The sequence below is a fragment of the Carya illinoinensis genome, chromosome 1 (genome assembly GCF_018687715.1).
Source record: "Carya illinoinensis cultivar Pawnee chromosome 1, C.illinoinensisPawnee_v1, whole genome shotgun sequence".
In the NCBI taxonomy this organism is placed as follows: Eukaryota; Viridiplantae; Streptophyta; class Magnoliopsida; order Fagales; family Juglandaceae; genus Carya; species Carya illinoinensis.
In genome coordinates this window covers 5,107,191-5,122,321 of record NC_056752.1, presented here as the reverse complement: position 1 = coordinate 5,122,321, position 15,131 = coordinate 5,107,191, and positions in this window count along the sequence as shown.

The window sequence follows — 15,131 nt, the reverse complement described above, 5'->3', positions numbered from 1 at the left end:
AAGTAAATTAACTGAAAATGTAATATCAGACTAAGTGCAATTTATAAGATATACCCGGGCTCCAATTACATTGAGATAAGGTATTTCAGGATCAAGAATTTTTTCATCGTCTTCACAAGGACGAAATGGGTCTTTCTGTACATCAAGTGATCGAACAACTATTGGAATACTCAGGGGATGGGTTTTGTCCGTATAAAAGTTTTTCAAGACTTTATAGTGAAAGGTCTTTGGTTGATGCATCTCAATATTGTGTACCAACTCTTTAAATGATATAGTTGGTAATATTTTGGTAAACAAATTCACCATATTGATTCAAGATTGTTTTAATATTAAATTCACTACTTTTCTGGACTTGTGTTCTTCTAGACTTCTTGTAAATAACATAGTTAATGGAGAAGTCATCAAAATTAAGCCGCCAACCTCCATATTCAACAAAAATGGTGGCCACCTTTTTAGACCAGACAAGCACCGCAGGATTTTACACCTCTTCTACAGCTGTCAGACGCCGCAGAACTATGATGCTATATCTTTTGTCTTTTGTAGAGAGATGTTGTGAAGCAATAGAAATGCTTTGTACTTCCTTTTACTCACCTGAGGATGTTGCTCTTATGATAGGAGCATAGATTCATTTTTTTGGAAGGATTTATTTTGATATCGTTTCAGAATCAAGATTTATTAGTGCACAATATTTTGCCTCTGTTATGACCATGTCTCGGAAGTTATTAGCTAAAGTGAATGAGGTTAACCAACTCAATAATCAAATATTTTAATTGCGTTAGAAACTCTATGCGAAGAGTTGTAAGAACAAGAAACTGAATGAGGAGAATAAGAAGCTAAAACAATATGACCGTGATCTTCAAGATCAGCAGAAACGGATATTTGAAGAAGTTCAAATACTTAGAGAATAAGGACAAGCTGCATTTAATCTTGCCGTGAATATATGAAAAAGTCCAACTTCAAAGAGAGTAGGCGCAAGCTACTTTCAATTTCACGACTTAATAAATAACTGTGAGATATCTATGTTTAGCGTATCTTCTATCAATATATATATAATTTTGTCTTACTTTCATAAATTTCTCTATAAAAGAAATATTCAACTCATTTTCATTCGCATCTCATCTTCTTTACTCTTCTGTAATTAGTCTGCATTCTTACTCTGCAATCTCTTTCTATATTCTTACTCTACAATGGCCCAGCAATTTTCTTGTGACCAATATATGAAGTATTATACACCTCGTTCACCAGTTGTTTATGTTTCTACCATAGGTGCTATAATGCAATACAATAATGATCTGACTAATAAGTTAGATAATGATGCTATCTATGAGCTTGTGAGTCTCGGTATCCAATACTCATCAACCGTTGTCGCATTTTCTCAGCGACTACAATCCAAAACTTGTGAGGTTGACGAACTCAACGAGAAAATTTCTATCCTTCAGCGAGTCATAGAAAAGTCCAACATGAAGATAAGAATAATAAAGTAAGAAAATATAAATTTAAAATCTTTACTTAACTCTTCTTTTTTATTGTCTATTCCTTTATATATGAATGCCATGTAAATTTTTGAAAAGTAAGATCGTTTTAAAGAATGAGGCGAAGAGTCTCAAATTTCTGTAGTTTTGTTGAGATAATAAAATAATATTTTACAAATATTTATATTGTGTCTATATCTTCTGGTAAATGTTTTGTGTGCTCCATTTTATTTCTCTTTTAATAATACACATTTCTTACAAAACCGTAATATGAATCTGAAATACTAATTGCATTTAAGAGAGGGTATTTCAGAACTAATAATTTAATTCATCTCTCCCTTGAAGCCGAAAGGGTTTCAAATTTATATTTTAAATATGTGCAATTTTCACGAACTCTTCTGGAGCCTCAATGACATTTAAATTATCTATATAAACTACAATAAAAGCTAATCTAGATACTAAAAATATATGGAAAATAGTTTGTTCTACATGCGTTCAGATTGTTTTAGATCATATAAAGATTTTTGAAATTTGATAGAATAAGTATTTCAGGACTATATGTTTCATGCATTTCATATATAGTTATCCATATAAATATGCAGTTAATCATGCATACCCAAACTTTTGGTAACTATCAAGCTAATAAAAACCTCAATATAATTTTATCAACTTCGAAAGCATATCAATATTATTTCTGCGAGAAACCGACTCGTGATTTATATATCACATTTTTATTTCCTTTATACAAATACCCACTGATATTCAAAAAGTATCACCTCTTAGGTGTTTGGACTACTAGTCCATATGTATTACATTTTACTAGTGATATCAATTCTGCAGGAATTGTTTCTTTCTATTTTAGCCAATATTTTTACGTCGGTATTTTTCGACGGTTCTTGACTCACTTTTTTCATTACTTCTGGTAATGTCAAGTGCCATCTTATATGAAAATATATTGTCGACAATGATTTTATTTCTATCTAGAATTTCTCAAATACTCATGAAATGTATCGAAATCTCATTATTTTCAAGTACCTGTCCCTCTTCAAAGAAATACATTTTATGAAAAACCTCTTTAGAAGGTATTCTTCAAAAGGATTATATTTTTCAAGAGTTTTTATTATGAGAGAATTTTGTACAAAAAAATTTGGATAGATCTTATTACTTATTTTGTGGGTACGGCCTCTTTAGGAATACAAATTTCTTTTCTTTGTGCTTTTCTCTTTTAGGATGCTTTATCTTTTGTATCAATAAGTCTCCTACGCTTTTAGACGTATTTTATATTCATTAGACTGCTAAATTTCTTAATTGTCCTATGGGGACTTCAATTCTCGCTGGGATTTTAGCAGTTAGAATATGAGACATTTTTATCTTATTGCATCCATAAATTAATTATCATCTGAACTTCTAGTTCACCTATACTAATCAAGATAACGTCAAATTATTTCATTTTATTGGCTTCTAGTAAATTTTTCTTTCCGTTCATGGTAGGAAGACTTTATAGTAAAAGAATCTTCTGGTTCTTTTATAGACGTCCAAATGAAAATTATTTGACTTATCGTAATTAGTTTTGGATGATCAAGATAATCATGAAAAACATACAAATATTTTGAATCATATCACTTTTGATGTATCATAATATTTGATTCAATAATTGTATAATATCATCTCAAAGAGAAAGCTGGTAATTTTTTCAATACGAGCTTTTGACCCGCAATCATAGAAGTACTATAAATATATTCACTACCACGTCCAAGCTCTTGATTTTTTTTGAAAAAAATGCATTATTCTCTTCTGAGAATAATATAAATCCAATATCAATCACTTCAAGTAATGATGTGGAACTAGTAAGACGTGACTCGTGACTCATGATTTCTTAACAAAAACTTATTATTTTGCTCAGCCACTAGAAGATAAGATATAAGTTTAGATATCTTGTAAACTTTCGCACTTGATATTTCTACTTTAGGAGCATATTCGATGCATTCATTTTAAATAGATATTCTTTAGTGATTTTTCTCTACACGATTTTAATTATGCAACTTCAGGTGCATTAATCATAATGAGTTTTTGGTATACGTATCAATCCTTTAAACTATCTCACAGAATCAATAGATATTTTATTATGAGATACTCAATAAAATTATTGGTTTAGGGCGATCCTTCAGGGATGCTCCATTTATATTCCAAGATAAATCTTATCATCAATAATTCATAATAAGTATAAAAAATAAATAGGACTTGTATATAAATTATGTGAATAAAAATTGACTACAGATATAACAAAAATGTAAATTATATAAATTTTAATTCACCATAGATATAACTGAGATGTAAACTATGTGAATAAATGTAGAATTTTATCAAGTAATAATAAAAAATATAATCTTTAATACTCACATTAAGGATTGCAAATAATATATTGAAAAACTTACTTGAAGTAGAAGACCACTAGCTTCAGAATCAATATAACCTCGCGCTGATAACGTGTTATGAGACTAATAAAAAGAGTGAGAGCGAAAGACAAAGAGAGAGAGATCTTGAACGTGAGAGAGAGGTGCTTCTTATTCCATATTGAAAACCTTGAATGATACCTATATATATGAGTATAAAGGCGGTCTTGGTCGTCATAATTGACGGCTAAGGACGGTCAGTTATGACGGCTATTATGACGGCTAAAGATGATTATACAAGTCGATTTATAACAAAATATAATATATAGTATAAAAGGATGTTTTTTATAACCGAAAGGCAAGGCAGCGGTTATAAAAGCAAGGCAGCCAACATTTAACCTAAAGCATTTTTATTTTAATCCCATTTCGATTACTCACTTGAATGTCAAAGTAAGTGATCATCTTTGAAACAAAAAACGTTACAAATAAAACTATTTATTAAAAAATACCAACATTCCCCCCACTATTTTTTAATAATAATAAAAAATATTATAAATAGGAGAAATACTTCCAGGCAAAGAAGGATTATTATATATCGTGAAGGTGTGCTCTGCATTGAATCTTCACTTAGTAAAATAACAACTTTTATTTTAGAGTCAATAATAGTCTCAGACTTGAACTATGACTGCTTAAGGAAAATAAAGAATTATTACTCACACATAACAATTCATGTATTGACATGAGATTTATTAGCCAGCACATTACGACCTTGTGCTAATCCGGATTTCATGAGTGTATTTGAGAATAAACCCGTTTCTTATAGAGAGCGGCCCCACTTCCACACTCATATTGGTGAAATCTGTTAAGAGTGCTCTTGTAATTCTTACACCCTACTTATAAGAGCTACAAAATTTCATTAAGAGATTCTCCAAAAACTCATCATCCACAACATTTCAAGACAAATGCACTCACTTCATAGGAATGCAAAATAAAATAAATAGTGCATTTCTTACGATCATCATATGATTCATTTTTTCCATTAAATCGGGTTCTTAAGATCTCTGGTCTCCAGATTGGATATCCTCATATATGGTTTATGAATTTATGGGTTTTAATCTTATTCCCCTCAATGTATTCCAGATCATTTTTCTTGTAAAGGCCTTGATTAGTAGATTTGCAAAATTATCACAATACTTAACATAATCCACATTAATAATACCATCAATCAAATAAAATATCATATTACTGTGTTTTTTTTTTAAGAATCTAGATTTACCATTATAATAACGGTTTTGTACTCTATCTATTGTAGTAGTACTATCACAATAAATTAATATGGATGAAATTGATTTTTTCCATAAATGAATAAATCTCTCAACTCATTTGCTTCTTTATTGAAGCCAAATCAGTTCAACTCCATATTTGACTTGGGAAAAATGCGGCAGGCAAAGCATGCAATAAAGCTCTTAAATTCTAAAACGGCTTAAGCAATAAAAATACAGCCAAAACAGTCCAAAGATTCACATCATATAAGCTTTAAACAAATCCAATAAAAATAATAGATGTACCCGACATAAATATAAAATCGTTTGGATAAGTTGCATCTTTTTTTGAATGGAAAAATGGAATTTCATTAACTTGCCAAACCAGCAAAAAGATTACAATCCGGATGAATAAACACCTTAACATCATCAGGTTCTAATAAAAGAGAACCCTTAGCAAGATTGTGGGCAAACTCATTGCCACATCTTTTAACAAAAACAATTCTCCAATTACTAACATTTGAAAGTAGAGCTTTGGCATCTATAAGAATCATACCAACCCGATCATATCTGGTCCTTTGCTGTTGAAGACCAAGAACCACTTGTCTTGAATCACCTTCCAAAATAATTGAATTCACTCCCAGCTCAGTTGCCAATTCTGCAGCAAATAGAGCTCCCTGTGATTCAGCTAGCAAAGGGTCAAAAAAACTGGGCCTTGAGAATTGCTTTGTAGCTAGAACCCGTCCCTCATAATTTCTAGCAACAATACCATAACCTGCTCTTCCCTTAGCTTCAGATAATGCAGCATCCCAATTTATTTTAATTTGACCAATAGGAGGAGGATTCCAGGACCCATTAGCTGTTACTGATGCATTAGCTGGCTCTTTTGAGGCAAAGAGGGCAGCATGAAACTGAGTAATCAGTTCCCTAGCCTTGCTTGCTAAAACAGAAGGATGAACAAAACCTCCTTCAAAAATAAACTGATTTCTCCTGTACCATATGCTCCTAGTTATAACTGCAAACAGTTCGATGGTGAACTGGTCACAAGCTGAAAACACCCACTGAACCAAGTCTCTAAAGCTTCCTGGCCTGACAGAACTTTTACTGAGCACACTGGGACCTTGACTCCAGACATCCCTTGCCGAGGAACAATCCCACAGGGCATGAGAAACTGTTTCTTCCTCTCTTAAACATATAGGGCATAGAGGAGAAGTAGTAACCTTTTTCTTAAATAGGTTGAGATTGGTTGGCAAAGCTTCAAGGCATGCTCTCCAAAAAAAGACTTTATTAGCATTTGGAATGCAGAGTTTCCAGCATGAAGTCCATTCTAGTGTCATAGGAGCCCCTGAAGAAGTCTGTCCTTTAGGTCTGTTATCAAGCTCCATTTGTAAATGATAAGCACTCTTTACAGAGAAAGAGCCATCTTTAGTACCTAGCCATATCAACCTGTCACTTGAGCCAATTAAGCTAATGGGAATTTTAAGGACAACAGAAGCTTCATCTTCATTAAAAACTTCCTTTACCAGATCCTTCTTCCATTTCTTAGACTCAGCATCTATGAGGTCAGCCACCTTAGCAGTTCCAGATAAGCACTTGATAGGTGACTGAACCTTGTGGCTTGTAGGAGTTGGTATCCACCTATGTTTCCATATCACAGTATCTACACCATTACCAATTCTCCAAATAGACCCTTTTTCTACTAAATTCCTTGCTGCACAGATACTTCTCCACAGGAAAGAAGGCCTCGAACCCACCTTGGCATCAAGAAAACCAGAAGATGGAAAATATTTCCTTTTCAAAACCTGTGAGGCCAAAGAATCAGGATATTGTAGGATCCTCCAGCCTTGTTTGGCCAACAAAGCCAAATTAAAATTTTCCAAGTCTCTGAAACCCAAGCCTCCAGTATCCTTAGCTTTCCCCATTTGTTGCCATGACACCCAATGAATTTTGTGCTCCTGTTGTTGCTGACCCCACCAGAACCTATGCATGACCCGATTGATTTCTTTAAGAAGAACTTTAGGCAATTTAAAGACCCCCATGCAATAAGTAAGGAGGGCTTGAATAACAGCTTTCAAGAGTATTTCCTTCCCTGCCATAGACAGCAATTTAGTTTTCCAATTACTAACTCGAGACCTTACCCTGTCCAATAGACCTTCAAAAGCTTTAGACCTTGATTTGCCAACAAGAGTAGGCAGCCCCAGATATCTTTCATAGCAAGAGGTAGATCTGAGTCCAGCCATCCCCAGAATATATTCCTTAGTCAACCTCTTAGTGTTTTTACTGAAGAAGATAGAGGTTTTATCTGAATTAAGCTTCTGACCTGAAGCTCTTTCATAAAGATTCAGTAAATCAAGAATTTTAGCCCACTCCATGGCATTAGCTCGACAAAACAACAGACTATCATCAGCAAAAAAGAGATGATTAATGCTGAAAGAACCTCTGCCTATAGGGAAGCCATGGATCTGCTTGACTGACTCAGCATGGTTCAAGAGAGAACTAAGGACCTCAGCTACAATAATGAAGAGATAAGGGGATAAAGGATCCCCTTGTCTTATGCCCCTAGATGGTTTGAACCAGCCTTGAGGTGCTCCATTAATAATGATAGAATAGGAAACAGATTCCACACACTGCATCACCAACCGTATCCATCTAGAGTTAAACCCCAACTTGCTCATAGCTTCAGCCAAGAACCTCCACTCCACTCTATCATAGGCCTTGCTCATATCCAACTTTAAAGTCATATAGCCTTGGTTGCCCTTCCCCTTCAAGCTCATCGAATGCAAAGTCTCAAAAGCCACAATAACATTGTCAAGAATCAATCTCCCAGGCACAAAGGCACTTTGTGTAGGGGAGATGATTCGAGGCAATATGAGTTTGAGCGTATTAGCAAGGACTTTTGAGATTACTTTGTAAAGAACATTACACAAAGAGATAGGCCGAAAATCAGAAACAGTTTGAGGTTTTTTAATCTTAGGAATCAGTACAATAAAAGTCTCATTAACGCTCCCCACCTCTTCTGAAAAGTTAAGTACCTCGAGTACAGCTTTAGTAAGATCATCTCCCACTGTATCCCAGTGTTTTTGGTAGAAAACAGCTGAGAAACCATCTGGGCCAGGAGACCCCAGAGGGTTCATTTGGAACAAAGCAGCAGAGACTTCTTCCTTTGTGAACTCTTTTGATAGAAGACAGTTCATATCCTCATCTACCTTAGTCTCCAACTTGAGCAAGCAATCTGCAATATTAACAGGGTTAGAAGAGGAAAATAGATTTTGGTAGTGCAGGCAAAAGGTTTCAGCAATTTCTTCATCCCTGCACACCACACTGCCATCTTCTTTATGTAATTTCCTTATCTCATTAACTTTTCTTCTCTGATTTGCACTATGATGGAAAAACTTGGTATTTCTATCTCCATCTTTCAACCATAGTTGTTTAGCCCTTTGCTTCCACTTCATATTTTCCTCCTCTAGTAGTTTGTCAACCTCTTTCTGAATTTGCTTCACTGCCACTGTGTGATCTCCTACATTGAGATTTTGGAGCCTTGAGAGTTGCTTTAGCTTGTTATTGACTTCTTTTCTATGCTTGCAGACTGTATTCCTGTTCCAAAACAGCAAAGAGTCCTTACAGTTCTTTAAATTTTGTTTGATCTTGTGTAGGTAAGAACCATGCCTATATTGCTGTTGATGCCAACTATTGTGAATGATGCCTTTACAGTCTTCCCTCTGATCCCAGCTAGCCTCATACCTGAACAGGTTCCTTCTCCCTCCCCCTCCAATCACCCTCTTCTCAGCCTTATTACTTATGGAAAACAAAAGAGGGCAGTGGTCAGAAGTTTGTGCTGCCAAGACAGTGATCTTAGAGTCACTGAACTTTCTAGTCCAAGCCAAGTTGCCAAATGCACGATCCAACCTCTCCCTAGTAAATTGAGGCCCCTCTCTGTTATTACACCAAGTGAACTTAGCCCCTTCATAGCCTAAATCACTTAGACCACAATCTTCCACAGCTGCTCTAAAACTTTCCATATGTTGATAAGGCCTGCTATTAAAACCTTGTTTCTCATGTTGAAACAGCAGCTCGTTAAAATCCCCAAGACACAACCATGCTTTAGACTCTACAGGTTTTAACATTCTCAACAATTGCCAACTCCCTTCTTTTTGAGCAGTTAATGGATGCCCATAGAAACCTGTAACCAATAATTCTTCACTATCCTCGGCCCTCTGCATAGTTACTGAGATGTGATGCTGGGAAAAGGATTCTAGTTGAAAATCATCAGTACTATGCCATAAGAGGGCAATCCCCCCACTAAGACCTCTGCTGCCCACCACAAAACTAGCATCAAATCCTAAAAAATTCCTGACAGACTCCACTCTCTCCCTTCCACATTTAGTTTCCATTAAGAAAACTAGCCTGGGCCACTTTGACTTCACCCACATGTGAAGTTCCCTAACTGTACGAGGGTTCCCAAGCCCTCTACAGTTCCAATTAAGGCCTATCATTGCTGTTGGTGGAGCTGCATTGCAGCCTCCACCAACTTAGCTTCATAGCCAGTAAGAACCACCCCCTCTTCACATTTGTTTTTCTTCAGTACACTGCCAGACTCAGCAGGTGAGTCAGCCTTGTTTCTTTTAATTCCTATCTTATGCTCCACCTCAGTACCTTCTTGGTCATGTCTAGCACCTCTTGCCCTTCTCTTCCACGTGGCTCCTTTTAGCTTGCCACTGGAAGATGAAACACGTGGCAACAGTGTGTTTGTAGTAGTAGGATTCCTAATACCATCAATTGTAGTGGAAGGGTCTTCATTTTTAGATAACCTTACCAAATTGGGTTCAACTTTTTCAACTTCCATATGGCAATCATGATCCCCCTTAACTGTGGTAAAGGATTTATAACAGGAAATAAACCCCTCCTTCTGAACTGTCAACCTTTCCCCCTCAACTGAAATACTTTCCATATCCTTTTCCTTTAAATTAGTAGAGAGGCAAGTATTCTGCACAGCTGTACGTGAATTGCAAAACTGTACCTCCTGAGGCTTTACCCCTTCCCTTTGGTCACTTTCCAAATCAAACTCAACTGCCTTATGCGCCTGTGTTTCAGAAGGCAATTCCTGCTTAACAGCCTTAATGTTCTCCTTAATATCCTTCTTACCAAATTGGACTCCACCATCAGCCCCACCCTGTGAACCAGCCTGTTGCCACCTTGGATGGTGGTTTTGGCTATGGCTCCCACCATACTTTCGACCATCAAAGATGTTATTGATGATAGGTTGGGCACGAAGCCAGGGGCCATATTGCTGAGCATTCACTCCTTCTCCTTGCTGTTCTAGCCTCTGCCGTGAGCAACCCCTCCCCTTATGAAACAGCACTCCACAATTGAAGCAAAAGCTCTGGAGCCTTTCATATTTGAAAGAAATCCAGTATTGATGGTCCCCATATTGCAGCCATCGTCCTCTTAGTAAAGGCTTGTGCAGGTCAACAGCAACTCTAACTCTAAGGCATCTCCCCCATGCCAGGCCATCAGACTCAGCCTCAACACGAATGACATGACCTATTGAAGTCCCAAACTCCTCTCCCACTGCTTTTGTCATGGCTGCCAGGGGCAAGTTGTGAAGTTGGACCCAAAAGGGTTCATAATTAAATTGTAAACCAACTATGGAGACAGATTCATCAACTTCTAACATAGTCAGAAGATGTCGATCAAAGAACCACGGACGACCACTTAATACTTTTTCCTTATCAGATAACCATTGGAACTCTATTAAGAAACTCAGATCACCCAGATCCTTAAACCTCACCCAGCCCTCTAATCTCCATACTTGTGACATGGTAGTCCGAAAAGCTTCATTATTAACACCTTTTTCAGACAAGATCTTGCCAATAATACAGTGCTTCCCACGAATACTTCCCTCCTGAGCACCCTCATTTTGAACATGGAACACCTTACTCTCCTCCTTGGACAGATTCAACTTTTCCCAACGTTTTGTCAACTCAAACACTTCCATAATCCTCCTCCTCACTCCTCTCAAAAACTCTCAGACAACGAGAGACGTACACTCTTGCATGGGCAAGAGGACTCAACCTTACTATTTCTCTAGAGAGAAAAGAAGGACCAAATCAAATTCCACAGTTGGACTTCATTTGGATAAGTTGCATCTAAATGCACTAAAACGTATAACACTAAAATATTAATAACACTCGGCTTTATTCAAAAAAACTTAAAATAAACTAAAGAACAACGTACAAGCCAAAATCTTTTTAAAAAAATTTCTAAAATCTTGACCCGGCCCCACTAATTTTTGGATTTTAAAACAAATTTCCTTTTCATATAAAAATAGTATACCTCACTCAAAAACCACTTTATTCCGGTATGAATAAAAAATGGACTGTTATTTTTTTATTCCACATGTAAGAAAAACAGAAGACGATGTGGTTTCATCGAGAATTTAAGAGTGTATTGCGAGTATTGAAGTCAGCCATCCGGTCTATGCCTTCAGGCCCATTTTTCAATTCTCCACAAACACAATCGCATTTTTTATATTATACAAATAACCTTTGTCAGATTTGCGAATTAAACATAAACTAGTGATTGTAACATATCATGACATAAATATGCATGTCAAAAAAAAATAAAATAAATAAAGAACAATGCATATAAAGAGAAATATTCTATGCTTTATTCTCAATACTACATTTAAACATTCCATCACAAGTATAGCCTTCGCCTACAAAAACTCTATTTTTTGTAATTACATATTGGTCATATTCCATAATTTGTTTGAAACCCGCTTTATTGAATAAAAAACATAACCTTTGTCTACAAAAACTCCATTTTTTGTAATTACATATTGATCATATTCCATAATTTGTTTGAAGCCCGTTTTATTGAATAAAAAACTCGACATTAAATTCTTCCTTATGGACGGTATATAGAGTACATCTTTGAGCATCAATATACGTCCCAAGGTGAATTCCAGCTCAACCTTACCACTCCCAATGACCTTGATTTTACTTGAATCACCAAGCATAATAGTTTTCTCTTCTTCAAAGGGAGTAAAATTTTTCAACCAAACTTTATCATAGCAAATATGTCTATGAGTACCAGAATCTACCCATCACCCTTCAACAAATTCAACCACTTTAATGTCTGTAATTATAGCTACAAAAAGGTTCCTCAGTTACGTTAACTTGAGAATTATTTTCTCGCCTCCAAAACTTACAAAGTCGAGCAAAGTGCCCACTTTTGCCACAGACAAAACAAGCTTGATTTTGTGAAGGGGCTCCTCGGTTCTTATCATTTTGGCTTTGAAAGCCCTTTTTGTGAGGTCTACCAAAGTTTTTGAAATCTTTTCTTTGCGGCTTCAAATAATTATTTCTTGTATTTTGACCTTTGGGCAAGCTAATTTTTTCAGAAATTAAATTTAGCTTTGTCATGGAATTCCCTTTAGCATTTTGAAACACCAAAACGTTTTGGCCTCTAGCTTCCTCTTCTATGCGAATACATGTGATTAACGTCTCTAAAGGAGTCTCCTTTTGTTTATGGCGCATCGACTTATGAAACTCTCTCTACAAAGGTGGTAGCTTGTTGATGATGCCACAAATAATTAGATTGTTTCCAATCTTGATGCCTTTGGATCTAACTTATGCTACAACTATTTGAAAATCTTGGGCTTGCTTTGCAACGGACTTTCCATCAATCATTTGATATCAAAAGAAGCAACTTCTCGCATATTTTTCGCTCCAGCTTCTTCCGTATTATATTTACTCTGTAAAGCTTTCCAAATTTTCTTTGCAGAAGTGTAAGTAGTATTGTAGTAATCATAAAATTGATCAACAAGACAATTTAAACGATAACATCGACATTTATATTCATCTTTGGCATATTGTTCAATCTTTTCTTTATGAACTTTCACTTGTGCTTCGGTCATGTTCTCGGTAGTAATCTTGTTAGGATTTTTTGCAGCGATAACATAAGAGACATTGAGAAGGCTTAGATAAAAAAGCACCTTACACTTCCATCTCTTGAAATGAACTCCTTTGAAACGGAAGGGCTTGTTAAGATCTCCAAAGTTTTCCGTGGATTTTTCAGTTGTAGGCTCCATGTTGAATCTCCTTAAAATTGTTAGTGAAATTACACAATAATGTAATAAAAATCCCAATAAAGTTAAAATTGAAATGAAGCCAGTTTGGATTGAGGAAATGAAATCTTGCTTTCTTGGAGGAGATTCAAGCTTTCTACGGTGTACAAAATTTCAAATTAACTGGTGTAGCAGAACTATTCTTGATTTAACTCCTCCAAGATATAACAGTCCAACTGATTGTCATATAACCTGAACCAACTATATATAAGTGGTTGAGTTTAAATCTCTACTCAAAAAACATCTTTCTATTGTCTGAAAAATCTCTCAAAAATATATGTACGTTTTTTTTAATTAATATTTCAAAAGGTAAACACTATTGTTTTACGTAGATGAAAGAAAAAGTGCTACCCTTTCATAAAACCACCCCTTGGACCCAATCTCCATCCAATTTAAGCAATTCAAAAAATAGAATCGGTTATGAACAATGAAAAGATGAATAAAAAGAAATTATTGAAAAAAATTGACGTTATTTCTAATGATCCGGCCACTAGTAATTCAAAAGTAAAGCAGGTAAATAACGTTCAAGTGATAAATACCATAACATCTAACCAACACAATGGTGTAGACTAATTTAGAAGAGTTGCTTCAAGAATCTCCACTAATACACAGCTCCCTTTGAGTCGAACACGATCAACTGTAAACCCACCATAAAAATCAAAGTGGAGGTAATATGAAACAACACAAGTTCAGAGATTTCCACAAGACATCCAAATAAACCCAGATTTTTTGTTTAATATGTAGTTGAATTATCACAGTTGTCTGTAGTTTAGCCCCGAAACAAGAGGTACAACAACAAAAGAATAACATAATATTCTGGCCACTCACATCCCCATAAGAATAATGGATGCTGATACCTTTCAGGCCCAAAAAAAAAAAAGGATGGTTTCAAGCATAACTACAAGTTTAGGAATGAGAAGGGAGTTTCTATTTTAAGCTGATTTGAAATTGTAAAAACTCCACAAGTAGACTATCTCATAATATGTAACATGGTAGACTATGATATCATCTACACTAGAGGCAGACAGATACTCAAAATAAAAAGGTGGCCATCAAACAGAAGAAAAAGAGGAACATTGATTCGATTAAGAGCTTTATATTAGTTCTCCCATTTCCATTAATTTTGTACTCTCTTTCTACCCAGAGTCTTGTACTATGTTCAAACCGTAATGGTAATGCAGTTGAGAATCTGTCTGGCTTTGAAGGTAAAATAATACCATGGAGAGAATACAAAATAAAACTATGTTCATCCATTTTAAGCCTGGCTCTACCTTCTTGAGGCTCTTGGAATCTTCAATCTCAACCACCTTGGGAGGCTTGGTCAGTTTTGAACAAAACTTATGGAGAAAATTATTGATTTCCATGAACTGTGAATGGCATTTTGGGTCTTCTGGACTCTAAAGAGGGGAAGGGGAACTGTGTGCATTCTGTGTGCAACATTGGCAATTTGCTGAGGAAAAAAAAAAATAAAGCAAGTCATGCCTGCTAGTTATAATCACTTTCAAATTTGGCATGACTAGCTGTAATGTATTCTTTCTTTTTTTCATCCTCCTCTGTTAATAACAAGGGAACTCCAAAGTCTCGAATGTTGAAAAATTTGGACCTCGTAAATTCATCCCCTAGGATCTACCTTTTGTAGGCATAACAAAAAAAATAGAGAAATAATAACAATACAAGATATTTACGTGGAAACTCTTAAACAGGAGAAAAAACCACAGATCCAGAGAAAAAAATTCACTATGAAAAAATTATTACAATCACACAATTTTTCTTCTCACCCCAAACACACCCACAAAGCTTTTCCACTAACAAAACTTTAACTCACACCTCTTCTCATTTTACAAAAATGGACAATAGAGGAATTTAATTAGAGTTA